Source organism: Mus musculus, chromosome 13 (genome assembly GCF_000001635.26).
Source record: "Mus musculus strain C57BL/6J chromosome 13, GRCm38.p6 C57BL/6J".
Lineage (NCBI taxonomy): Eukaryota > Metazoa > Chordata > Mammalia > Rodentia > Muridae > Mus > Mus musculus.
The window spans coordinates 72,138,422-72,165,238 of NC_000079.6; positions in this window are offsets into that span (position 1 = coordinate 72,138,422).

A 26,817-nucleotide genomic window follows, 5' to 3' on the forward strand; every position below is an offset into this window, starting at 1 on the left:
TTGAACCAGCAAAGCTGTAGAGCTGGAAAGGGTGGTTTATAGTCCAACTCTAGGGATACCAGCACAAGGCAGAACATGCAGAAGTAGCTGCAAGTGGCTGCAGAGATGACTGTGCCTAAGTGTTGAGTATGGTAGATGCTTGGAACTCACTGTGATGTTATAGGAATGACTACACTTCAGAACAGACGAGACCACTGAGCTCAAGTGCTGTGTAACTGGGCATGTAATACAGGGGACAAGGTCAAGTTGGTATCACCAACAAAGGGTAACTTTGCATGTCCTATCCATCTATAATGGAAAATAAAGACAAGAGAGGGGAAGGGAAGGAGAGGGGAGGGAGGAAGAGAAGAGAGGAGAGAGGAGAGGAAAGGAAAGGAGTGGGAAGTGGAGAGGAGAGGAAAGGAGGGAAGGGAAGAGGAAAGGAGGGGAGGGGAGGAAAAGGGAGAGGAGATGGAAGGAGAGGGGAGAATAGGAAAGAGAGGGAGGGTACAGGAAAGGGGAAACAGGAGAAAGAGAGGATGAGGAAAGGGGAGGGGGAAAAAGGAGTAAAAGGAAAAGTATGAGTTAAAATCAACCCATAAACAAACAACGACCTGAAGAATTTAAACCATATGTATCCAGAGATATAATAAGCAAGACTATCTAGCAGAATATGCATGTGTGGTGTGTGTGTGTTTGATACATGTTATACTACAATACACAAGACCATTCAGCATCACACAGTGATCCACAGGTTAAGTGTGTAGGAGACGGTTATCAGGTACCAAACACGGGAGAGAGTGATCCTGGGCAACAGGAAGGAAGACAGAACAGTTCCAACACATTCTTTCAGGAATTTTATTTCTTTCAAAGCCCCGAAGCAAACGCAGGAAAATATGATTTAGAAGTGAGTAGCTGACACCCTGTATCATCTCGATGTCTCTGGACATTTCTTTCAAGTTAAAATATTTTATTGTTGACGTGAGTGCTAGCATATAATAAGGTACTATCCCAGCAGTGACCAGTCATTCTCCTGACATGACGGAGGGCAGCATCTGGTGCCTGTACCAACTAGGGAGTGGAGAAGTATTCAGCCAGGCCTCTAGTGCTGCTGTACGTCACTTGGAAATTGAGAAGTTTACAGTGTTTTTTTTTTTTGACTCAATGAGACAAAGCAACTGCATCAATGAGGGAAGGACTGGCTTGTCCCCACAGCTTTTGGAGCAGGCAGTGATGGACAGACTACTTTCATCCTCCTGGGTGATTGTGATGCCCATTATGAGTGTAGGGAGGACTGCTGTGGAGCCTCTGCAGGTCACTGAAGAGCCAGAAAACCTTTCCCTGCAAACAGATGACACAAACTTGAGCTGGGCACTTGTTCTCATCCCATTGCCTCTCCTGCACAGGAATGGGTGAAGACGGCCCAGGCTGAAGCTCAGAGACCACAAAGCAACATGGTGGGGTAGGATGTAAGGCCCTCCCAGTGTTCTGTGACACCACAACTTGGGGTTAGCATCCTCCTGGGGAGCACACCCTTGGTCAGACATCTTCTAGCGAAGAGTGCTGTGCTTTGGGATCATGACCTGTTGGCTATAGAAGGATCTAGAAAGTTTGAGCCCTTCTTGTTTTAAACCAGAGGGAGCTGTGCAATGATTGCACCATGGAGATGTGCCAGCCAAAACCAAAATGAGTCTGGGATCCAGGTTCTCCATGACCTGCTTGCAGCTTGATTTACTGTGCCACAACCCTGGTCATCAATGTCACACCCAATATGGCACACTTACCATAGGACAGATAGTGTATAGCACAGGCTTACTTATGGCACAGCCAGAGTTCAACCCACCATATGGCTCATAATGGATGCAGCACACACAGGGTAGCACACATGTATAGTGTGATTCACAGAGAGGGCATAATAGTGTAGCTCATTGGAGGTGCAGTGCAAGGAACAGCCATGAATGTGCAGCTCACACAGCCACATAGCACTTCACATACATGCCATATACATGTAACTCACAGGCTGATTCAATTAGTTGGGCAGATTCCATTCTGGCTGCTGTTGGTCTGTGAGGTTGGAGGGTCCTATGTATACCCGGAGGCCCTTTATGAATAACAGAGCTCTTACATTTGTTGAAATAAATACACACAAATCCTGTTAAATTAAAGCAAACATCTCCACCTCCCGCGGTTTGCTTTGCCACTTGCTGCTGGGCTGAGCTTGACAAATATGCAAATGTGTATCTATTTGTAGCCACATGGTAAACTTCACAGGGTTGAGATCATCTGATCAAAAGGTGTGCAGAGGATTCTGGGCAGAAGATCAAGGACTTGGCCTGCCAGTAGGATGTTTCTGGTTTTAGTGGTTCTGAGGGAGATGTAAATAAGCAAACATAGGGAGAGAGTGGATGCTTTATGCCTGGCCACCTGAGTTTGCCAGTGGGACTCTAAGCAGACAAGAAGCAAGGACCCTTTTCTAGAACCCTGGCAGTGGCGCCTCAGCTAGGACTCTTTGGACAGGCAGCAGAACAGAGTGCTCAGATACACTCCTGTGCCTGAGCTGGACTCAGCAAGCCTGAGAATCAAGAGAGGAGGCATTACACAGACTCCCGGGATGTGGACCTAGGCTCCAGCTTATAAGAGAGGAGAAAATGGGGACACGCCTGTGACAGCTCACAGTAACACTCAAACTGCAATGGACAAAGGAGTGCATCCTGTATCTACGATTATGGTGTGCATCATAATCAGGGTAGAACACCAAGAGCAGACCCTTAGGCCCAGGGAGAAATTTGGGAACACGGAACCAACTAGAGCTGGGTGAAAGATCTCATGGAGAAGGGGAAGGAGTCCAGGAAAGACATCTTAGGGGTTGGGCCACAGTGACAAGAAGAGCCTAAGGGCCTGAGGGAACAGGCTCAGAGGTACCCTGCTCACCATTATAGGAAGCCTCATGTTTACCCATCACCCCTTGCGCATCTTTAATTGGAGGCTGTACACATGAAGGCTAACTGAGCATGTTCCCGAGGAACAAAGGACTCTAGGTGACTTGCCGAACAAAGCCCTCAATTCTCAGAAACTATGGGGGCCAGGGGGACAGAGATGGGACACCAACGGCATTGACTTCAGTGGCAAACTGTCAATGTGGACCCTATTAGGAGAGAGCTTCATGTTGCCTCCTGTGATCTCCTCTGCAGCTTGATGCTGGAGAAACATGTGCTACAACATCTCTGATGCTCCTGGCAGCCTAGGGAGGATCTGATCAAGAGTTTAGGATGGGCTGAGGGAACTGAATCTACCTGGGCAGCCTCTGAGTCACTTAGAACCATGGGAGCAAATCTCTGCCTGGCTAGTGAACCATTTCCTTTATTCTTGCAGCTGATGATGTCACCCTATGGGAAGGACCCGGCACAAGTCTGAGGAAAGAAGGGGACGCATAAGGACATAAATGTAAGAATGGCAGCTGCAGCCTAGTGGCATGGAGTCATCGAAGTGCATCATAACATCATATGGGACACACCTTGGTCAACCTTTTGAAGTCTGACAAGAATTTGTGGTCTAGAGCTCCATTTAGTCCCATGGGGTAGTGTTAAGGCTTGTTGTTGCTCCTGTAAGCATTACCCTTTCACATGGTGTCATGGTGTGAAAGCCCCCATAGTTAGGCATGTGTCATATGTCAAAAAGAAGCTAAAGTTGACAGTACTTTTCCTAGTGTGGATGACTGAAAAGTCTGATGTCTGATTTTCTCACCTGGCAGGGTATTAGGCTCAGCAATCTTGATTGTCTCCTGTTTATAGCTAAACAGGCTATGGTCTGGCTTTGGAGAGGTAAACAATATAGACAACTTCAAAAACAGGATAACAGGAGGGCTCAATTCTGTCTGCCCTGGTGGCTCCTATGCTCGGTGTCTGTTTTTTTTTTTTTTTTTTTTTTCCTACCGCAGTGCTGAATGTGCTTCTATAAATATCGTCCTGAATGAGGGACACCTGTGAGCACTTCTGGTCACTTTTGTGAGGGGACAAATTCTTATCGGATGTTGTGTGAGGTATCAATGATGTTCTACCAATCCATCTAACCCTGTTTCTGCTCCTCACACCGGACAGTTTCTTATGCCCGTCTCCTCTGTGCTCTGGCGCTCAGCAGCACCTCTTTCCACCTCCAGATACAGTTAAAATCTGTAGCGCTTTCTTGCCTGACACTCCTTGCCTCTTCATCAGGCCACATTTTCTTTGAGTACATTCGTAATCTCTGCTATAAAGGCAACATCTGGTCCATCTCTTCTCAAGGTCTGCTCTGCCAACTCATTTATATTTCTCAACTATGCGTTTTTTTTTTCTTCTTCTTTCCATGACAAGTAATGTCTGATTGGTGATATAATGTAAAAGTATGGATTCTGCCTTCTTTCTCTGGAATGCTGAGTGGTAAAGATTATCCACGGAGAGGGATATTTTGGTTGGGGATATTTCAGGTACGGTTTCGTCCTACCTGGAGTGCATCAGTGGGAAGGTCGCCACATGCATTTCCTAGAGCCCTCTACACCTTGGAATTTGTGTGTGTGTGTGCCTCATTTGAACAGTGGTGTGTAATGATCCCTGCAGGAACACCAATGTCTCTCACACTGCCCAACCTCTATTTTTGCCTCACTCTATAGCATACATGCTGGGGAAAAAAATTCACACTGCATGTATTCAACCCGATCTGTGACTAAGGCTAAAGATATTTGGGTTGTGGTCTTTGCTTCCTGGTATTCAGTGCCTACAACTGCCCACCTGTAGTTTCCTGGCAGGAGAATTCATTCTATATTGTGGGTTTGCTGTTACTTCAATTCTTGACTTACTGTAGAGGTATAAATAATTTAGTTTACTTGTGCAGTAACATCCTGTGCCCACCCAGTCTACCTGAGCTCCCAATCTCCTTCTCTCTTTATGCCCATCTAGTTTCTACAGAACCTCCCACATGGGCTCACCATTTACAGAATGGTGGCTGCACCAGTGACCGACAGGCCAGATAGTACACATTTCCACCAAAGTGCAGCTAACCAGAGGTTATTCAGCAGCAGGAACCAAAGGGAAGCTTGAACCCTGCAGTCAAGGAATGGCATACACTGGTGTTACTTCCAGTTCAGCTGGAGTTTTACTTACTGTTTTACTTACAGTGATCGGTGCCTATATTTAAGCCCTATTGTGGTGGCTGAATGTCTGCCCACTTCCATAAAGACTGCTGACATTTCCCATGAGTTTAGATTCTGATAGACAGATGTTCGTTCACCGGGTCCTCCAAGTCCCTCAGCCATCCATGCAGTGTTTGCTTGGAAAATGTGGTCTACGTGCAGCTGTGTCTTCGCTCTGTGGGGATTATACATCACATCTTCATGCTGCAGAGAAATCAATAGCTAAAAATTCCTTAGCTCAGCCTTTCATGGGGTTGTTAAGCTCTCTGGCTCCAGAATGCTGATGCCAGTAACAAGGCTGGAGGTTTCAACAGCAGCAGTAGCGTGTGTGTGCGTGCATGCGTGTGCTCAGTCACTCCAGCTTCTTTTTTTTTTTTTTTTTTTTTTTTTTTTTTTTTTTTTGAGACAGGATGTCTCACTGAACCTGGACCTCACTGACTGCTAGACTAGTTTATCCAGTGAGTCCAGGTATGTGTGTGTGTGTGTGTGTGTGTGTGTGTGTGTGTGTGTGTGTGTGTGTGTGTCCCTTTACATAGCTGAGATTACAGGCACTTGAATAACAAACAATCTTGCTTCAGGAAGAGCCTGACTCCTGGGTTCTGAAACTGGGGTCACTCCATTTCTACAACTTGTCATACAGTGTCCACATATGCGTCATTGGAGAAGGATCTGAGCCCTGAGAAGCCCATCTGTCTTCCCCTGGGTCGCATGTGGCCAAATTCCTGAACATGTATAAATGTATTTGCAAGTCCAACATGGAAAAACTGACATCAGAGGAGAAGTCAGCTATGATACTTGGTGACCTCTTCTTGCACCTGAAGCTTCCCTCATGTTTCTCTTTTGGATACTGTTCCTCTGACCCTTCATCTCTACCCATCGCCCATGGTATGTATGACACCTGCCCATCTCTCCCAGCTGTTCTTGCTCCCCCTCAAAGCCTATGGCTCTTATCTCCCAAACTCCCTTACATTGGAGTAACATTGTCCAGCACCAAACTAACATACCCCATTTCATTTTTTCTCTTAAACTCTGTGCTTCTTTTTCAGTCAGCTGAAACCATCATCCAGAATACTAGCCTTTAGCAAAAGCTTACATCAGGACCAACCATATTCTAGTAGCTCTAAAAACCAGTATTTTCTAATAAGCTTGAGGTGTCAAAGAAGCTTCTAGTCTTTGGTCCATGGGCTGAAGGTACTGATGTATCACCCCGTGACACTGTGACATGGATTTGTCTCCTACAAAATTCACTTTGCAGTCTAAGCAGCAAAATTATCCCACAGTGTTCTTCCTAAGTTCACAACACTGTGCTGGGCCTCCATCATAGCTATCTCTGACTGCATGTAGGCATGACTGGACACACTTGGGATGCTCCCATTAAAAGTGAGACACAGAAACCGTCACCCATGCCATGGGGCCACTGTAATATTCAAATATCCTGCCCAGCCTCCAAAAACCCACCCAGAGAATTTGTGTGTGTGTGTGTGTGTGTGTGTGTGTGTGTGTGTGTGTGTGTGTTTCTGCATTTTCTTCATCCTACGCCTAAGCATAGACCTATTCTGGAAAGTTCCTTTTATCCTTGAGGAAAGCAGTTGCCTGGGATACTTGCTTACACTGGTAGAGTCATTTTCAACCTTGACTTCAATCTCTCTGCACCCAGAATGCAAACACTGGTGGTTTTATCCATCCCCGGGGAAGATTCCATGCAGATTCCTATGAGAATGATGATAATCTTTTTTGCTTGCTCTAAGCCTCCCATCTCTCCACATGGTAAAGCAATTTGAACCTGCACTCACCCACACACTCTTTTCCAGGAGACAGCATCCCAGGGCTCTTGACATGCAAGCCCCACTGCCGTAATTAAGTCTTCAGTGAATTGTGCTTGAGACAGATAGCATGGGTAAATGCTTGACAAATTTCCACTCGTCTTCCAATAAGGCCCTGTCCCCATCTTCCAATAAGGCTGATGAAACCTGATAAAAAACGCTTTAGTGGAATCAAAAGGCCCCCAGGCTAAGTGGAGCCCGAGCTTCTGAAATCCCACATTCAGCATCATCTATATTGGAAATATTAAAAAAAATTCATATATAGTGAAAAGATAGATACTTATGTCACTATTTTAAAAAAGTTATTCTGATCGAGCTGTCCCTAGCTCCTCCACAAGGACACACTTTCTGGATATATGAAGATGGCTTTATTGACCTACTGTCGTGCAAACGCATGCTCTGGACAGAGATGGATCTCCCCTGGACTGTCTGTAGCCCTGTACCTCTGCTGCCTTGAAAATGGGTGAGGATAAAACAGTGGAGTGCTCTAGGGCAGGGATGCCTGTCACAGGTGATGATAGGGCAGAGGTCAGGTAGCCCTACTTCTGATGCCGTGACGCAGTGTTAACCCTGTGCTACTTCCACAGTGGAGCACATGTCTCATAGCTATTCAACTCTTCTGCATCCTTCCTTGTGTGGGCTGAGGATCAGCAGGGCCTCTGGCTGCTCTGTGACACCCTTACAGATAGAGAACCGTTTTCCACCTCAGTATTCATCCATGAGAAAGGAGACATCCTTGTTGAGGGAGCCCATAATGCTGCTGTCCTGTGGGTGATGGCTACAATCCTTCTCCCCCCCCCCCCAATAGAGTTGTCCAGTGTGTGTATGCATGGTCATAGGGAAGCCGTACATTTACAGTGGCCTGGTGGGTATACCTATGTGGTGGTGATAGGACACTGATGGGTGCCTTCCTTCACACAGCATTCTAAAATGAACAATGAATTTGAAAATGAGTCTAAGTAGTCACTTCTACACCAAGGATCCCTAAACCTATGCTCTGGTGAGTTGATGATAGAGTCACCACATGGAGGATGGTGCCTCTGAACAAGCACTGGTCAGCCCTTCCTCAACCTTCCATGGCATTCTGCTCCTCCACAGACTATGACTCCCCTCCTTTGTGCACTGAGCAACAGGTGCTATCAACACTACCCTCTCCTGAGCCTCGTTCTATTCTGCCTCTCAGGCAGCACTTGCTCTGTTGCCAGCTGCAGTGGGCTCCCCTCCACACACAAGGAACATGTGATTATTTCTCTTTGTTACTGTTGTTATCCCTAGTCTACCTGGCCTGTGGGTACAGATGGCAGGCCACCATTCACCGTTCAACACTTATTCCCAAATGCCACCTGTCACCCTTGTCTTGGTGACCTGTTTCTGTGCTCTCTCTCTGTCTCGATCTGTCCTCTGAGCACTGCTGCCTCTGCCCTTGCTGTTCAGATGCCTTCGACCTTCAGCACTACCTGCCATCCTCTTCCCAGGGAGTATCTCTGCCTACTTGTTTCTCTATATAATTATACTCCGTTCTACAGCTTGCTACCCAGTAGTTCATAAGCCCAACAAGAAGAGGTGACATGTCTGAACATATTCTGAACATGTACAATCCTGGTGCCACTAATCAAGGCCATGACCTGTTGGATGACTTGAATGGTTGGCCTCAAGATGAAGCTGTGAGTACAGATCAGGTCAGAGAAAAGGATTGGGGCTTGTCAGGGCATAATTTTAGGACTGGAATCTTAGCGCATTCTCTAGTCTATGGGCACACAGGCATCTAGAAGTTACCATGAGAAAGCTAAGCTCTACTAATACCACAACACTTTCTTAACAATCCCTGCTACAGAACCCCAATGGCAAAGTAGACTTCTTCCAGTAGCTGGTTGTTGAGTATTGAGTTTCACACATTTATAGCATTTTTTTAATGTTGATGTTGGGGACACACTTATATCTTCCCTGATGGGGTTACATCCACTTCTTCTGGGGAGCCTACCTTCTGCATTTAGGAACCAGCTGGTCAGGGTACTGGTTCAAGATTCTAAATCTGGCTGGACACTAGGCAGGCCTGGTCCCTCCTCCCTGAGACATCTAACCTTTGATGTCTGTTCTTTCATAGAACCTTGATACAGATTTGTGATAAACATCAGCTCTCTAATAAAGAGGTTACCTGTGCTGAGGCCTGTGGACCAGGATCCTACTAAAGCTTAGGCTCTAGGCTTGTGGGAGTGACTTAGCTGTGTGTATATGCATTCTTCTACTAAATGAAGAACTCTGGCTTTTTAATAACTGTGCGGAGCCTCAGGCTCTCTTTTATGTTTCCACTCTTCATTGTAGAGAATTAGTGCATCTACTCAGTAACAGCTGTGCCCTGTTCACTGAGCATCGACTTCACTAGTACACACTTGAGGCCTGGGAGACGGCTTAGTAAGGCGCTTGCCACACAAGTGTAAATACCCAATTCAAATCCCAATAACACATGTAAAATCCAGAGTAGGAAACATTAGCTCATAATTCCAGTGTTCCTGACGAATGATGGGTGGTTGAGACATCAGAACCCCTGAAGCTTACAGGACCGGACAGCTAGCCTGGCGTACACAACAGTGAAACAAAAAAGGAGATCCTTCTTCAAACAGCATGGCACATGGGAACCAACAGCCAAGGTTCTGATTTCCACATCTGTATCATAGCTCATGTACACCTTCATTCACACACACACACAAACAGCTGCACAAATAAAATAATTAGATAGAGAAAGAGAGATCAATAGATAGATCATAGATAGATAGATAGATAGATAGATAGATAGATGATAAATAGATGATGATAGATGATGATGATAGATAAATGATAGATAGATAGATAGATAGATAGATAGATAGATAGATAGATAGATAGAAGATAGATAGATAGATGGTAGATATATTATTGATAGATGATAGAAGATAGATAGATAGACAGACAGAGGGATAGACAGACAGACAGACTGACTGACTGACTGACAGACAGACAGACAGACAGATAGATAGATAAGTGATACAAGTTTTGATATGTGCTTAACAAGTAAAAAGAAGTTGTGTCTCTACTTCTCCCCAATGAGTGGATTTTATTGCTCAAGAAGCTCAGGAAAGGTTGAACACTAGCTTACTCCCAGAAAAGTGGTACATGGTGTGGTAACACTACTCTTGTATAATTCTCTTATTTGGGTGTCATCAGGGAATTCAGGATGCATTGAAGCTAATTTGTATTTAAATATAAATACTGCACTGAAGGTCCGAATGTGTGCCCTGCAGCCTGCCCAACTAGAGGACACTCCAAGTTTCCAAGGTCATTTGGGGGGTCACATAACCTCATGAAGGAGTGATGTCAAGCTACTCTGGGAAACCCTGGAGATGCTCAACAGCACGTGGGCTTCAGAGGAGACAGTAGCAGACTTAGCTATGACCCTAAGAAGTCCTTCCAGAAATGCCTTCAGAGATCTGTTTGCTTGTGTGGTTTCAACAGGACACCTGGGGCTTCATCATGGATTCTGGGCTGAATGGAATAGAGATGAAGATGTGAATTAAGGAATTTAGACTCCTGCCTCTCACAGCACCCAGAGCTGCTCTGGAATTCTGAGGAGAATACACTTAGTCCCTGCAAGTTGAAGCATGAGGCACTCTGGATTCACAGACATGTAGAGAGATTTCTAGATTACAAAAAGCAAAAGACTTTGATGAGAGCCTACAGCTAAAAGCTCACCCAAAAGTCACTAACCTCAGATCAAAAGGCATGCTGCACAGAGACAGAAAAACAGAAGAGAAGGGAGGAGAAAGGGGGATTGGAGACACACAGAGAGAGAGAGGGGGGGGGGAAGAAAGAAAGGGGGAAGGAGTATATAGATGTGGATGGAGCTGGAGAGAGAAAGAGCAGAACCCTAAACTTGGATCCCCTTTACAAGGGCTTCACAAAAGAGGCCTAAAGTGAACCCCAGTAGAGCTCACTCTTCAAGTTGAGTCTCCATGATCCTAGTCTCAGAACATTTGAGAATATCCACAAGTAAAAGCTGATGTCCAACTCACACAAATATGGACAATTTGAATTTTCAACACACAAAACACTGGGTGGCAGGTCTCAAGTGAGAAGAGAGTGGTATCATAAACACCAATGGATTTCACTATGAGGTTCAACTCCTTGGGCTGGATGTAACTCACACCTGGACCCTGAAAGGAGACAATCTCTACCTTCTCCTAGTGTTTAGGAACTTCCCTTTAGAGATATGTGGCTGAGTACTGTTCCTTCTAGTCCCCATGGTCTTTTGAGACAGCTGTTTTAGGAAAAGGGCCTTTGCAGTACTAAATTGAGGATTAAGACACAACTGTGACATATTTCAATCTTATTTATCCTTTCTTGACAAGGTGAGAGGGTGACAGTGAGGCTTAGACCTCAACATATGTGTCTTGTAAGAAACATCTTAGAGATCCAGAGAAGAGTTCAGAGAAAATGTTTGAATGGCTTTGGAAGACAGAAACAGAGTGATGTTATTATGGACCAGACAGCACAGGGTTCTAGAGGAGACTAGCCAGGACCATTGTTGTCTGGAGCCTGTGGAGGAAATGAGGCTATTCTTGACTTATGCCCTTCTGGACTAAAGGTAATAAACATGCCAATATCATTTGTGCTGCCTGGTGTTCAATGGTTTGTTATGAACAGCATGTGAAACCCACCTAGCAGGTTTCCTTCAAGCATATACAACCCAGACTAACAACTCTAAACATTGACTTCTGTATTAGTTATGTTTCTCATCACTGTGGTGAAAACACCCCAAGAGAAGCACCTCACAGGAAGAGGGGTGTGCTGGCTCACAGTCTGTAGCAATACAGTTCATCTTGGTGGAGGAGGCATGGCAGAGTTCACAGTGGTAAAGTCATATTGCTGCAACTTCTCACATCACAGCTGGCCAGGAATCAAAAAAGGGGGAGTGCATGCTCTCACTCTCAACTGGCCTCCTCCTGCTTTTTTCAATCTGGGACTCCAGCCATGGCATGCTGACAACCCATATTTAGGATCAGTCTTCTCTATCCAGTTAAATCTGTCTGGAAATATATCCAAGGTGAGAGCCCCAGGAATGCCATCAGGCTGACAATTGAAATAAAGCATCATTGATCCTTAGCACAGCTAACACTGTGGCCGTGTTGTCTGTTTAATCTGACTGAAGGGGCAGAGACTGGAAGTAGACTGGCCATTACCATCAGAGAACTCAAGTTTGGATCCTATAAGAGAAACCCTACTTTTGGATCAGTCATTGAGCATCCCCTTTATCTGTTAAAGAAGAATATGCATTCCAATGACCTGCACCTTATTGTCTGGATTACTGTCCCCAACTCACCAGACAGGAGTTCACTGGTATGTAGACCCCACACAATGACTCATGACCAGCAAAATACACCTGTCCCAGTCTCTGAGCCCTGTTCTCATGGTTTTCTCTCTTCTTCAGCTAACGATTGCTTGACATCCTTTGCAAGGGACAAGATGTGTCCATGAGACCACTCACAGTCCAATCCTGATGACAACTTCTGTGGAGATGACATGGATTGAGTGCAGACTCTTGGAACAGATGTAAAGAAGCCTCTTTGAACAAGACACCCTTGACAGACCATCTTTCTGGTAATTTCTGAGAACCTGATAATAGTTAAACTACTATTGACTATCACAGACAGAAAATCAGAAGGACGAGTCCCTGCCTCTATTCCATCACAGACAGACAATCATCAGGAATGCATCCCTATCTCTATTCCACAGTCATTTATGACACAGCTAACCCAATCTTTAGCATTGTGCTCTGGATCTGGAAAAGCAGTCTTCATTTTTCAACATAAACATTTATTTATGTTTTGAATTTAATGTGAGTTTGCCACGCTCTCAAGGAAAAGTGTCCACACACAAACGTTTGGTGGAAATGCTGGAGCCATGCAGCTCTCTTGAAGTTGACCAGTGACTGTCATTTGTGACTCAGGGCCATCCACATTCAAGGGCCCTCGGTATTGAAATTCAGGTTTGGGGTTCATTCATTGAGCTGTAGGAGATGCTGTGGGATTGTTAAATGTGTACTTATAGTGTGTCAGCCTTCTGCTCGTGTCTAACCAAGAAGGGTCCATAAAAGACCTAGAAAAAGGTAAAGCAAACAGTCCTTGGTCCTGTTTTCACAATTAAGGGTCCTGACTGTTTACAAGAGCAAGTCATGTGCCCCAGGGAAGAGGAAAACTCAGGAGCCATGTGTAATAAAGTTAGGTAGGAAAGCACTGTCCCGAGACACAGTCACAGGTAGGCAACTGGTCAGCCTTCAGTTACTGTGACAAGTGTTAATCACCTTAAAGGGGGAAAGGGGATTATTTTGACCCATCACCTTGGAGAGTTAATCCCATCATCCATTAGTCCTATTGCTTTGGCCTTGTGGCAGAATATGGCACAGGGATTGTATAAATTGGAGTATATAATTGGGAGTTTATAATTTCCCCCTCAAGTAAGTTCCCCAGTGATTTCCTTCCTCCACTGCACCTGACTCCCTAACATTCTACCATCTTCTGACTCTACTTCCAGGAGATGTTTCTATGAGTAGTCCTGGAAAGTATTTAATATCCGAATTATGGCATTGGTAGACTTAAAGCAAGTAATCTGAGAGGTTTGGCTAGAGGAAGTGTGGAGAACGTAGACATCTTTGGAGCAGACATGGACTGTCATGGTGTGGTCTGTGGTCCATGTGGAGCATGCAGTAGACAGTGTAGCTGTGTTTCCCACAGTCCTCCAGCAACCAGGTTGATGAATTTAGCACCTGTCCTGTATGCAAATAAAGTCTGTTGACTCTGCGAACCTTGGATAAACTTCCTGTTAGCCAAATGTGCATTATCTAGACAGTAATTCCAGCCTTCTGGGGGCTAAAACAGGAGGACTAGAGTTTTAGACCAGTCAAAATCTGAGGTGTTCTCAACAGCCGAAGTCCACTCAGATGGCTCTGCATGTAAAGTTTGGATTTCTTCCTAGCTGGTCAAGGGGGCCCAGGTTCCAGTGTTAATCTGCATGGAGATGCTGTTCCTACTTGGTCTCACAGGCATGTGATTGTGTCTGGAACGTCATGGGAAACCCTCATCCACCAGAAACTGGGGAGACCTCACTAGAGTCAGGCAGCCTTGGGCTCCCATTCACAGATCCGACTATTTTATTGGCCCAGCAGGCAGCATTTTTTCCACTTTACAAATGCACATGCGACCGCACACAGTTCAGAACAAATAGCAAATTCAGTTTCCTGTGAGCTGCTCAGGAGAACAATGTCTCTACTCTGTATTCAGCTTCAGATCTGGAAACACATCTTACAAATGCCTGGATGATGAGCATTTCAAAACAGGGCTATTTCAGAGAAATCCAGAGCAAATTTTGTTTACTTTAGTGTGATATTGATACCAATGGCTGTCGTCACAGGATCAAGAGATCTCTTCTCGTTAGGTAAGGATAGGAGGAAACCACCACCACTGTGTCTGAAAGAAGAGATACAAATAATGGAAGATACAGAATGCTTTCAAAAAAATCTTTTAACATTCTCAAAATTGTAAATAATTCCTAAGAGACGTCCATAGCAGTGCACACCTGTAATTCCACTGAACTTCTACTGGAAAGAAGAGGCAGAAAGATCAGGAGTTGAAGGTCATCCTTAGCTACACAGCAGGTTCTATGTCAGCCTGATCTATGTGAGACTGATTCGAAATAACCCAATAATATTAATAATTGATACTTTGCTGAACATACCAAACTGCTATCTGTATTAAATATTAACATTAGTTACTATATGCAATATATTGCTTCTTAATATTAATATTACATATACTTATATTAAATGCCATATTAACGTATTATTAGTATTAAATTGGACACCTGAGTGTCGATAAATTCAGTGTTCAGTTACAAGGGAATGCTGTGCACAGGGAAGGATTGATATGCAGGCCTATTCCATATATATATATATATATATATATATATATATATATACATAGATATAGATATATGACAGATGACAGCTATGCAGAGGAGTAAGCCTAGCCCAGCCTCTTGCCATGGAAGTACAGCATCTCCCAGGAGACCTCAGCCTGACTCCCTTGACTCCATCTCCACTAAGAGAGGGATCTGGGACAGCAGAAGTGCAAAATGCATAGGTGGCTTTTGTGTTCCAGAGCTTTGCACAAACTGTATCAATGTTGCTGGCTCCTTTTAGAGAGTAGCAATAGATACAGAAGGTATTTGAGGTGGAAGAGAAACCATTCTGAAGGGAATAAATGTGGTTAAATTCTACCAGTTTTCTGGAAGGAAACAGGGGGAAAGAAGAGTTCTTAAAAAGTCAGTGATGGTTCTCTACTGGGACATAGTCCTAGCAGTAGTCATGCCCCTAAAGAAAAAAAAAAAGGCTTCCTTCCTTGGTAGTCACGAACTGCCAACAGCTCCTCCAATAGGCTTTCTGTTAGACACTAAGTAATATCACTCTTTGTATAATATAACACAATTGAACCATTTGCCTGTGATTGTTAACTCAGTGACAATCCTTGTGTATTTATAGTCAACAACTCAAGAATATAAACTAGCACAGAAAACACGATCACCTTAAATCTACAGAAGTCTTTTTTTTTTTTTTTTAACATTTGGGAAGCCCTGACCCTGACCTCATTTCTTCCATCGGTACTTTGACATGTGTGTTGGCTGCACACAGGCTGGAGCTGATTCCTGCACTCTCCCAAGCAGCACAGTCATGTACATGTCAGATAGAAACACCTTGTGACACAGGAGACACTGGGACATCCTAAAGAGCTCACTGTTTCACTTCTGGGGCCCACACTTGAGGCACTTAAGACTACCCAAACATGTCCTGGTGCAACCTTTGTAGTTCTCGCCTATAAACTAAGCACAAATTCTGTGGGAGATGACGGATTACTTCATATACCATGCAAGCAAGCCCAGACAATAGCTTTAGCCATGACTGATTGCCTTGCAGTAACCCACTTTATGTTAAATGCATTCTTGCTGTTCAATTCCACCACTGTAATTTTGTTCTTCTGCATTCCCCAGCCCTCTGTGGACTAACCAGGTTCCTTCAGTAATGATTTCTTTTCTATTGTATTGTTTTCTGCATAATCAAGTTGGTAGGTGGGGGTTTGGGTGACACGGCCATCTGTCAAGTTCATTTGCTCTGAAAATGCATGAAATAATGGCCTCTACAACTTGGGGCTATCCGTTATAGCAGAAGAATATCAGCTTTCCCTCCTGTGATCCTCTCATCTCTCTAAATTATTTTTCCCTTTTCAATAAGAGGCACACACACTTCCTCCTACATGACTGGCTGTTTACATATTTGAGTTCTCTGAAGGATGCAAAAATCCCAATTTTCCCTATCACTTGTCCACTCCTCATTGCAATTTATACAATTAAGAATTCACACCCATCATGATACTAATACCTCTGCTTAGGTGCTAAGGACATTGAGGTGCCTGAGCCACCCGAGAAGTCCTTAGTATGAGACATCTCTGAAGTCTACATGATGCAAAGCTCTGGACAGACTGGATCTCTGCAGAAAGGCAGCCTCGCCCAGTTCCCTTTTCAGAAATTAAAAGCCACAAACTCTTGTTTTATCCAATTATCTGAAATCACATCTAATAAACTTGTACGGATTGGAAGGCCTGAGCACTATCAAACAGCAATGGAGATTTTTTGGAAGTCTAGCATCTTTCTGTTGAGAGGACAGAGTCATATGAAAATCATTGTCTCTTCTTTATAAGAGAGTAATTTGATTAATGTTAAAGATTGATAGTTTGGAAGATAACTTGAAGAGGTAACTTCCAAGAGTTCAACAACTCTTCTGGATGTGCATGTCAAGTGTCAATGTTTGGGGTGGCTCCATAGCCTCAGTGATAGGAACACAGTGGCCATGACTCTATCTTTGTTGTAGTATAAGGATGTATGCATAGCAGCCAGAATAGTTTTTAAGTTGTTCCTTAGTCTTGAATTTTCATATTTAAAAAAGCCATATCCACTTCAAAGATAGGAATTTCTGAAACTGTTGCTTGGATCTGAAGTGTTCTTGTAAGAGAAGGAGTTTCTAAGTTGGACTAGGGTAGGAAGACTCATGCTAAATGTGGTAGAATTTTGGAGAGGGTAGAACGTCTGACAGGCCATGGTAGGAGTCTTTTGAGTTATTAGAGGCATAGACTGAAGCAGGTTACAGAACTCTGATGTGTTCCCTTTTCATTTCTTAGCTATGAGATGAATATTATGCTATAGCCATGCATTCCCACCATGGTGTGCTAGCCCTCTACAGCCCTCAAACACCAGGGTCAAATACCAGTCACAAACCTCCAAGCCTATGCACCAAAATAAACCAAGGAAGGTTAAATCCACACACAAGTGCACTAGGGGCCCTGACTCTGAGGATGGCACACCCACATGAAGAATCTTAGCAAGACCGACCAGCTCACATACCCTTGGAACCTTGGAGGCCCCTCGTCATGTAGTGGGAAAGCTGGAAATCCAAGAGAGTCAATAACCTAAGTTCTAGTCCCAGTTTAAGTGGGCAATAGAAGACCATGTCCCAGTTCAAAGACAGTCGGAACTGGAGAATTAATCACACAGGTCCAGCCTTTCATGAGACTCCGCCCCTCAGCAACTGGGTGAGAACAGAACCATGGGGAGAAGCCTTTGCTTTCCTGTTCTGCTGCTTCAAACATTAGCCTCATTTAGAAGCACTGTCATGGGCACACATGGAATATTTAATCCCACTTCTGCGTGACCTGGTGGCCCTGCCAAAACCACATGTAAGTATAGCCATAAGAACCAACTGGCTGACATGCTGCTAAAAGCCTAAAGATATCCCATGGTATCCCACCTGTTAAAGGACCTACCACCTTTAGAGAGTCAAGTAGGCTTTTGAGGGATACTCCGGGTTCTTTGACTGGCGATTGATAGTGTGCATCCAAAATTAAGACATAATTTAGAACTTCTGAAGCCTTGTCTTAGGGTTTTACTGCTATAAAGAGACACCATGAACACGGCAACTCTTACAAAGGAAAACATTTCATTGGGGCTGACTGGCAGTTTCAGAGGTGTAGTCCATCATCATCACATTATGGCAGGAAACAGTAACATACAGACAGACATGATGCTGGAGAAGGAGCTGAGGGTTCTATATCTTGATCCAAAGACAGCAGAAGGAGACTTTGTGTCACCCTGGGTGGATCTTGAGCATCAGAGACCTCAAAGCCTACACTACAATGACATACTTCCATCAACAAGGCCATACCTACTCCAACATAGCACCTCTTAATAGTGCCAATTCCCTAGGGGCCAAGTATTCAAACACATGAGTCTATAGGGGCCTTATTTATTCAAACCACCACAGGCCATATCTTATGCACATTTACAAAGAAAGCTTATGGTTTTCTTGTCTTTTATGTTATAAGAGTACCTGAACACTCCTTGGAATATATGCAGATCATTTCTGGAACCATTTGTAATGGTGACTGTCAACAACTCCACAGCATCTTCTGTTACCTAGGAGATAAACCTCTGGATATCTCGGGGGTGGGGAGGGGGGAGTTTCTAGATTCATCCTAAATGTGTTGTCACCATTCTCTGCCCTGGAGTTACAGAAGAAGTATGAGTAGAAGAAGGAAGAACAGGAGAAGGAGGAAGAGGAGGAACAGTAGAAGGAGGAGAAGGAAGAAGAGGAGGAGAAGAAGAGGAGGAGCAGGAAGCAGCAACAAGCAAGGAAGCTGCTTCTATCACCATTCATCTCTCTCTCTCTCTGCTTCCTGATTGTAGATGTGATGTCACTAGCCATCTCCTGCCTCCACAATCATTACTTTCCTCCATGATGAACTGTTCATAGACTAAGCTAAATCTAACCTAACCTTTCCTTTACTTCTGTTAGATGTTTTCTCACTGGAAAAGTATTAGTGTGTTGTGCTACCCAAATGTACACTTTTGTTAGCAGGGGAGGTGGCGGGATTATGGATGGGTCTAAACCCAGAGCCCTTGTTAGAGACAATGTAGACTTTGGGAGAAATTCAACCCTTGTAGAGCTGCCTCCCTCTGTGGCATGGCTTATGGAGGCGCCAAGCAGAGAAGTGGCTTTCATGCACTAGTGAAAGCCTGTCTTTCTCAGGAAACTCATTTTACTTAAAACCCAAATCCAGCCAGCAGCCGTGCCACTGATCAGACAGCTCTGGCTGAGACTCAACCCTGAGGGGAGCCTGATATGGCCCATGGAGTGCACATCAGGAGTGTTCTATGTGTACTTGAAGGTGCAATTGCTGGATCCTAATGGCCCTAATCCGATTATGACTGACTTACAAATTTCAATTTTTCCCCAAATTAACCATAACATAGGAAGAATATCGACCTGTAGTATTTACTTTAAGAAAAGCAGGAAGTCAAACAGCCATGAGGGCTGAAGTCACTCCTGAGGAGTCTCATGGGGAAAATTCACATCTCCACTGTGGCCCTCAGAACATACTGTTCACCCATGAAAGCATTATCTGAAATTGAGATAGGTGGAGTGATGCACACTTGTGATCCTAGCATGTTACAGGCTGAGGCTGGAAGACATGATAGCTGAGGCTATACAGCAAATTTTAGGCCAGCTAGGATATTGAGTGATAGTTTATCTCAAGACTACAAGCATACACAAACACTACTAGATAGCAAGTGAACTCTCTATGTCACTTGTCAGCTGGACTCTTGGTGACATAGCACCACCCCTAGAACTTGTCAGGTAGATCTCTCCATCTTCAGAGGCTGACCTAAATGTGTCCTGCTCAATAGTGTTGGACACCCAAGCATGATGGAGTCACAGAAGTCCTGAAGAACAGCAACTGAGACACAGACAGGCAAAACCAATGCATCTTCACACATGGCAGCATAGCTCCTTGGAGGAGGGGCCATCCATCTAGAACATTATTCAACTCATGCATGCTTTTTACAAACACTGGGACCCCAATGGAAGAGTTAGGGAAAGGACTTAAGGAGCTGAAGGGGATTGCAACCCCATAGGAAGAACAACAATATCAATTAACTGGACCCCACTCTACCCCCTCAGAGCTCTCAGGGACTAAACCACAAACCAGAGTATACATGGAGGGACCCATGGCTCCAGCCTCATATGTAGCAGAAGACGGCCTTATCTGGCATTAATGGGAGTGGAGGTCCTTGGTCCTGTGGAAGCTTGATGCCCCAGCATAGGAGGATGCTAGAGGGGTGAGGTAAGAGTAGGTAGGTGGGTTAGGAAGCACCCTTTTAGAGGCAAAGGGGAGAAAGAATGGAATGGTCAGTTTGCAGAAGGGAGACAGGAAATGGGTTCAACATTTGAAATGTAAATAAATAAAATAATGGGGAAAAAAGACCCGCTTGGATTCTATGATATTTTTGGATTCTAGGAGATTTAAATGTCAATAGTGAAATGCTTATATAAAACATAAGAAAAGAGAACTCAATACCACTGATCTCCAAATGTCTCTGAACCTAAGCACATGTTTTAGTGTCTGAAAAGGTCTGCAGTCAACTCACATCAGTAAGGCAGAGTTCCAGGTTCCCCATAGTTGTTCATTTTAGGACAGGAGCAGGGCCCATTCTGCAGATCTCGAGGCCTAACTACATGTATTTCAAATTAGGGCTGTCCAGTTTTGCCACAGACTCCCCTGTGTCTCCTAATGATTGACAGACATGACCATGTGCTGAAGCCATGAGATAGGCACAAATGGATTTCACACCCTCATTCTCACCTTGGCGGTGCTCTGGAGCTTGTGTTCATTTGATAGAAAACAAGTCAACAGCAAGACCTCCTTCCCTCACTCCCTTGGCCTGACATCTTTTTTTATTCCTCCTCTAGCCCCGTGGGTCTTTCCAGGTACTGAGGAAAGTCACTGTTCAGACTCTAGATATTAATGAATTGCCTGACAGCATCTTCTGCTAACTCCAAGCCTAATTACTCATACTTCTCCCAGCTTGTTTTTCTTGCTCCCAGGGGATTCCGGGCTCCTCTGTCTGTCACTCTCTTACAGTTCTTGTTTCCCAGAAGAATCTGAGCTGCTGTTGAAAGGTAATATGGGCTGTACCCCACATCTGTCTCCAGTGGTTCTTGATAGTCATGGATAACCAGGGGCAGAACTGGCAGGTAGCATCCCAGGTGTAAGACTCACTCCACGAGACTGGAAAACCGGATGCAGTTTAGCAGTAGCTGCCCAAGGACAGCCGGCTGTGTTCACTCTTCATTCACAGGGGTCTTCAGCCCCTGTTCCACCTCAGATCCTCTTGATCTGGGAATTTCAGACACTCTGCCTTTCACAGTCAGGCATTTATTCGCCAAGCACAGACAATCTTGTTGTATAATTGATAAGTAATTGAAAACAGAGCAAACTACAGAGGAGGCTGTTTTTCCCTAGCAGTCCCAATAGGCTTGTGCTTGCCTCTCTTTCCCAACTGTGCCCACCAAAGAAGGTGCTGTCCTTTAGAGCAGACAGAGAAATGGACAATGCTGAGAATGGAGAATGTCACAATCACTGTAAGTACACTATGGTTAGTCCTTATATGTGCAGACCTGGTGGCTGAAATGTGAGAGAGATGCTAATGGAATCCTTTGGACTCAATTGTGAAAAAGCATCTTCCAGGAGACACTAATTATTAAAGAACTTGATTGGAGGGCATCCAACATGAATGGTTTCAGCCCTTCATGTCACATACTGAAATAGAGCTAGTGGGGGACCTGGCTTGTCCAGAAGCCAGGAATAGGCACACTGTGGAAAGGATGGGAGATAGCCTACATAGACTCTAAACTGACCGGTAGGAAGACATGTAACAGACAAACACACGGGTAGATGCTGGGGAATGGCAGCAGCAGAGACTGAAGTGTGACCAACATAAGCCCAGGAGCAGCTGGATCCACCGGAATTAAACAGAGAATAAGAGCTCCCTGTGGTGGTATAGTGCTGCTGAAACCATGAGTCTGGACTCCTGTAACCATGAAAGAATATATCTGATCACGTTGAGTTTCAAGGCTTCTGGTGATCTTCCATGGCAGCCAAGGACATGTGAACAGCACAGCTATACACAGCAAAGTGGTATTCTAGGACCCATTGGCAGGTAACCATTGCCACAGTGAGTATGGGGTCAGCAAAATTTGATCTGGAGTCTTTGAATATAGACTCCCTTGACATAAGTCTACTGTCAATGCTGCACTTAACAAGAAGCACTGAGAACTACCTTGTAAACTTTATGCAGAGATGAACCTGGCAGATAGGAGCTTGGCTTTTACTCAAGCTGCCCCTGGGCTCTGCACATTACTGTTTTGAAAGAAGCTGGCTGGGGTCTCCAAAGAGATAATCCTTGGAGAACTGATCCCAGATTTCAGTTTAAATTTTCCCTCAGAGCCACACCCTACAGAAACCACACACACACACACACACGCACACGCACACGCACACGCACACGCGCACGCGCACGCGCACGCGCACACGCACACGCACACACACACACACACACACACGCGCGCACACGCACACGCACACGCACACACCCTCTCATCCCACATCTGGGTAAGCATCAGGCAGATTACATCTGTGAGCCTGTGGATACTGAGGCGGGTGTTACTGAATGTTTAGTCCCTGGTTACTGACCGTTTCCTGCCACACAAGATCTACGTATTAAGGGAACTATCTAGAGCAACTGGCTCTGTGCTAAGAATGCCCTGCTCTGAGGAGTGAGCCCTTATCTTCCACTATGAGGGCCTCAGACCCTTAGTCCAGGAAGCACCAGCCTATCCCAATCCTTTCAACAGAATCACTCTGAATATTGGGCTGCCTTACTCCAAGCATGGAGTACTGCTGTCTGTTCCACAGACTGGCCACTGTCGTGACACTAGTCAGGTGAGCCCTCTCCTGTCCCTGTAGTCACATTGGAGGCAGGCCTGTCTGACACATTAGCAGGCTGGCTCACTCTTGAGCGAATGGCACAGGTCCTCTTTGCTTTTCACACCTTGGTCTTGCTCTGGGGACAGAATACAGGAGGAGATGGCAAGAGGTGTGAGAAATCAAAGTCACCAATAAAGATTTCCCGCGCCCCAGGGGCGACAGGTTTGTTCCAGATCTGAAAGACTAAAAGAGAGACATACTTTTGCTTTCATAGAAGCCGCTGGTATGCTGGTATTCAGATAACCACTGTTACTGGGGCAAGGTCCTTGAGAGTGTTCTGTATTGGACCAAGGGACTTTAGGAGCTGATAGAAGGAGCCACAAGGAAAATCAGGTAAAGACACTGCAGGGCCCTTTAGGGGAACGAGATCTGCTTTTGAGTTCTGTCCAAGATCAGTTAGAACTGATTTTCCTTACAAGTCCTGAATTCTGTTGAAGCTTGTATGGAGAAGCTCTTAGCTACTTGCCAGTGAATCAGAGCAGCCCTGGATGTGGCTCTATAGAAAGGACTAATAATAGAATTTGCCAGCTGTACCTGGTGCCATGAGTCTAGGCACTTGAGTGAACGGTTTCTTGATTAAAAACTCACTCTAAATGTCTGAATTCTGGGAAGTCTCCTATTTATCTCCCACAGTATCACTGGAATGCTGGACTTGCTGTCCAAAGATCCTACCCTAGTGCTTCAGCAAGAGACATCTCAGCTGGGCCTTCAAAGCTTTGCGTCTCAGACCTGCTGTTGTGTGTATCTCAGAGTGTCAGTTCTCACTACCAAGGCCCCAGGAAAGATGCACTGTGTCCTCATGATGATGTTGGGATCATGATGATGTGGCCATTGTTAACTCCAGGGGCACACATGGCTGATGCCAAGTTACCTTGACTGCTTCCTGAGAGGATGGCCCATGAGGCTCTCTATCTGCCCAGGTGTGTTGGGGTTGGGACTCTCAGGAAAGCCATGACGAGCAGAATCTGGGATGTTATGTGTGGCAAGAGATGTGTGATGAGGTTTATATGCAGAAGAGTTTTGCAGGAGAGTGCCCAGGGCTAGGTTTTCAGGGCCTTATGCCCAGGTATGTATGTTACATGTATATGGTTGTATGTGAATATCTATAGGCAGGAATGTATATCTTGGGCTGTGTGCATGGGTTGTGTGCAAGTGTCTCTGTTCAGAGATCCATGTTTAGGCTTGACATGTAGAGAGCATGCAGAGGCCTGTGTGCAGACATACATGCATAGAGCTCTGTGTGCCTGATAAAGAGGTACTTCATATGGACCCCAGAACTGCTGAGGGCACTGGACAGTGGCTGATAGAATGAAAAGGTTGGGGATGATGGATACTGTCTGTCAGACGCACAGGTTGGAGGTCAAGATTACATGTGCACCCTGAACCGCAGAGGGAGGATGCGTTTCTTCATTTCACTCCAGGTGGGAGGTGTAGGGAGCACCTCTCACAATACATGGCCTCTTTGTGGATCACCACCGTGGGGATAATAAACAACTTCATTAGACAGACTTCCATACAGCCTCCAGTACTCTGCCCTCTTGCATCTGTCTGGAGGAACTGACGATAATGGCTTGCTGTGTCTCTGTTGATGCTCACTGAAGAACTTCACAAGAATCTGATGACCTTCCCTGGCTATAAGGGCCTCCGTAATGGCACTTGGCTATCCAGTGTCCCATGTTTAGTCTGCTAAGTGAGCGAGTGGGAAGCATGTTCTATTTGACATACTTATTTTGAAATTAGCTTCTCATTTGGAATCACTAGTGGCTTAAGAGTTAGCTCCATGGCGTAGGGGAGATGACATCTTACATACCATACTCCCCTCTGGAATAGGAACAGATTGACCCAGACCACACCTAGAAGACTGTCTCCTGTTCTTTAAAACCATGGTTCTTTTGTTTACTATTATTTTCATTTTCTACCTCAGGGTTTTTCTTCACTCTCAGTTTATTCTTAATGAAAAATTTTAGTCAAGCCCCAAACAGTAGCAAGTCGCCCTTGGACTCTGGCTCACAGTAAGGCCACCAGGAACATCTGTCCAGCTCTTCGTAAACTTCAAGACCCATTGATCTTGCCTCATTAAGTTGTGTCAAATCAGCACCTTCCAGGACTCCAGGACAGAGGCTTGTTCTAAGAATAATATGGCCATTTATAAAGCAAGGCACCTTCCATTGTCTTTTGTTTTCCCTTCAGTCTCTTTAAAAGGCTCAGCCTCCAGGGGCCTCTCTTGCAAAGCTGAAAGGAAGCTCCAGGGAGAAGCAATACCACCATCTATTTAGCATTGAACCAGCAAGTGTCTAGCCATGTCGGGTAGGACAGAATCTGGCTTGGTTTCACTCATCTTCACAGTGCCCGCTCATCCTTCACCCTCTTTCCAGCAGCCTCTAGGTGCAAGGAAGACAGGGTACTAGGTTGTGGGACAGGATATAGGTGGCACAAGCAGAAAGGGGCGCAGCCAATGCCTTCCCTACAGAAGAAATGGGAATGGTAGCTCAGGGAGTTATGATATATGCTTGTGTGTATTTTGGGGTGGGGTATCATTGCTTTGTCATAGGTTGTTGCCAAGCTCTGCTCACAGCGATGCTGAAGCCCACCTGCTTACCTCTTCTGATGATGCAGAGACATCATGTCCACGCTTGGCCCAGGGCACATGCTTCAGAAGTATTTGTTGAGTTCAGTGAAACTCCACTTTGAGAGCTAATATGCTGAGAACACTGAGAATCAGCCATGTAGAAACGCTGCACTCCAGAAGGTCTTGTGCTCTGGCCAGGGGAAGATGTTAGACAATTTCATTAGAACTTCAGGCCATGCAAATTTGATGAGAGACCCAGACAAGGATTCACTGTTCTGTAGAAAGTGCTCTCTCTGAACTAGGAAGAGGGAAAATGGCAAACTTGATGGTAAGATATGGCTTCTGCTCAGGGAGTGGCTTCCCAGTAGGGAGGGAAAAGGGTGGCACTATTCATTGAACTGAAAGGAGAGAAATTTAGTGGTAAGTTTTAGGTTGTAACTAATTATAATACATGTGGTCTTTTACATTATTCATAAACATGTGACATATTAAAATGTATCTGTAGAGGATGCAGCACCCTTTAGAAAAAAATAGCCAGGTGGACTTTCTTCTGGAAGAACCACCTTATAAGAGAACTGAAGAGCTACATTCAGGATGCAAACTTGAGAGGGTGAAAAGTGCCAGAGACATAGGCTGCCACTTCTCTGGGATATTCCCTCTCTTCTCTCTGATCATGTGGGACTCTGTAGCCTGGCCAGGTCAACCTCACAATCCCGTGGAGGCCACAGACAACCAAAGACTCTGTGCACTAGGAGATGCTGGAGTCCTAGCCTCCACTCCTAAGTGGCCCTCTTCTGGACTCATCCACACTCTCATCCAGCAATCTCTAGAGCCGGGCATGATGCTTGGCCAAAGGACTTTGTTGCCCTTTTCTACATAGAGTACATATAATGGATGTATCCACAGTCCATGGTTGTGGCACTTGATAAAGCAGTTGTTTCTAAGCACTGTGGGAGGAGGTGCATTTAAGAGTTGGGGCTTTGTTGGTAGAACAAGCTTCCAGGACAAGGTTTACGTATTTATACTTGCAATGTGGTTGACGCAGGTCTCCTGATCTTCCATCATGTGAACAGCCACCCCAAGAGAATCCTGCTGTTGGAGGGTAAGCCAATCTTCTCTCAACTCCTTCTTGTCACAATGGACTGCAACCCTCTGAAACCATTAGCCAAAATATACATTTAATTCCATAAGCTGAAGCCAGGAACTCCTTATGCCATTGCAATAGCACTAATATATCTTGATATTAAGCAAAAAGATTACATAGTAAAATAAAAGCATTTGTTATGATGAGTTATCATGACTTCTATGTATCCCTATTACTGG